The following is a 2,277-nucleotide window of genomic DNA, read 5'->3' on the forward strand; positions in this document are numbered from 1 at the left end:
TAGCTCAGTCTAAATCAAGTCCATAAGTCCAGTATTAGCCCCCAAATCCCTCTTCAGAGTTATGCAGCCACACGCATGGATGCAGAATGCAGGAAGATTACAGGTCAGTGGGTGCAAAGTCTTGTAGACCCAATGGCTGTGGAAGCAGTGCCAGGGCTCTGGCTCCCATCAGTGTGGCTCAAAGTGGCTCAAAGTGTCTTATAAGCAGGAAGCTGAAGCAGAGAGAGAGGGTGGCTCGACTGCAGTGAGCCATTTATTTCAGTTGCCCTCCAATCAAGTTTTGACCTGATTGACAGGCTAACCTCCGCCCACATGTTCCTACGTGAGCCATGTTGGCACAGAAAACGTAACTATAACAGGTGCATATAACAACTAAGCACTGATGTTTCCAGGAGTCCATCTTCAAGTCAAAGGAATGGAATCCATCTCACCATCATATGATACCAACATGGTACTGCTGGGACAATTGGTGAAATTTTTGTGTAGAGTGTATATTGTTGTGGTTGTTAGGTGCCATCAAGTTGATTCTATCTCATGATGATCCTATGTACAACAGAATGAAATCCTGCCCGGTCCTGCACCATTCTCACATCTGTTGCTTTGTTTGAATCCATCATTATAGCCACTGTGTCGATCCATCTTGTCAAATGTTTTCCTCTTTTTCACTGTCTCTCTACTTTTACCAAGCATGATATTCTTTTTCAGAGACTTTGTTCTCCCAAAGTACACGAGACAAAGTCTCCTCAACCTGGCTAAGGAGCATTCTCGCAGTACTTGAACTTTCAAGCCAGAAATGTTTGTCTTTTGGGGACTCTATGGTGCTTTCAATATTTTTCGCCAGCATTATAATTCAAATGCATCTATTCTTATTCAGCAACCCTTATTCAATAACCAACTTTCACATGCATATGAGGCTATTGAACATACCAAGGCATTCCACTTGTGGCCTTTCTCTTCCATGTCCTCTGGTCCCTGCTCTTCCACTTCAAAAAGACAAGGGCCACACACCAGGTCACACACCATAGGGTGCCAATTACCTGCGTTTGGTGAGCTCAATCATCCGCTGAGGAGGTTCCTCAGCGCTACCGGTGCTGCTTCTGCATCATCCTGCACTCCTCGCCCGGCTTCATGAAGGCCTTTACCTACTGGAACTACTATCTCAGCTGTGCCTGCCCGCGCCCCGCTACCGCCCACTCTGCCGCCTCAAGTTCAGCCTCAACGTCTTCGAGAACCTGTGTTCACCTATGTCTCCTCCTCCGAGGATAACAGCGTCCACAAGACTGCATCGTATCCATTGCCTCATCCCTCAGGTACATGCTCCTAACCTGCATTCTCTGGTGTCTGACCAAGAAGCACACTGAGTGAAAGCCCTACAGCTGGAAACAGGTTCTTTGTCATCAACTCATCGCCTTCTTCTCAGCAATGGCTGTCTACTTTGGGCACAACATGTAATGCGAGGCTGGAGTAGACACCGTCTTTGCCCTCCTGGAGTACACCGTGCTTCTAACCAGCATGGCGCGTTCCACGTGACTGCCTCGTGGGACTTCAGGAACAAGGAGCTGCTCATTGCCTCCCAGCCTGAGGAAAAGCGCTTCTGGGGAAAGCAGATCCAGGAAGAGAACGCTGATGTCCCACCTGTGCTCTCTTTAAACCAGGGGTGGGGGTGGGGAAAGGAGGCTGGATGGCTTTTCCTTTTACCCTCATCTTTCCCCTTCGCACTTAAGATTTGGGCCTCCAAGCGGCATTCCCCGCCCTTCCGCCCCCACTCGCTGCCTAAAGCCTCAAGAAGCTCGGCTGGCAGGAGAGCTCCACCTTCTGGTGCTAAAAAAAAAAAAAAAAAAAAAGGTCCTGAAGTTCACAACCGCATCCCTATTTCAGATCTTTGCACAGCCACCTCACTGAGGTTAGGGACCAGAGAGCAGGGGCTGGTACCTGAAATCCACAGCCCTTTTCTCTGCACGGGGTCAGCCACTCGGCGGTCTTAAGATCTCCTGTGCAGAGTAGATTAACAGCTAACCCCTTGCAAAGGCTGCCCAGGTGTTTCTAGTTCTGAAACACACTTTTTTTTTTGGTGTGCCCTTGGGCATAACCTTCTCTGTCTGGGCCTCCGTGTGTCCATTTGTATAATGGACAGTGGGCGGGCCATGATTTCCAAGGATTCTGCCCGTCTGGGGTTCTGCCATCCCCCATGCAGGTGATGGCCTGCAGCTGTGATCACCTTCCCCTTTGAAATGCCTGGCTTTCAGACCCTGCATCCTCAGCAAAGATGTGGGGTGG

At 49.5% G+C, this 2,277-nt stretch overlaps 1 pseudogene; it reads left to right on the top strand.

The window, feature by feature from the left end:
* Positions 1 to 448: 448 nt before the first annotated feature.
* LOC142433325 (acyltransferase PGAP2-like) lies at positions 449 to 1,985 on the top strand (annotated as a pseudogene).
* Positions 1,986 to 2,277: the final 292 nt, after the last annotated feature.

This window comes from Tenrec ecaudatus, chromosome X (assembly GCF_050624435.1).
Source record: "Tenrec ecaudatus isolate mTenEca1 chromosome X, mTenEca1.hap1, whole genome shotgun sequence".
Classification (NCBI taxonomy): domain Eukaryota; kingdom Metazoa; phylum Chordata; class Mammalia; order Afrosoricida; family Tenrecidae; genus Tenrec; species Tenrec ecaudatus.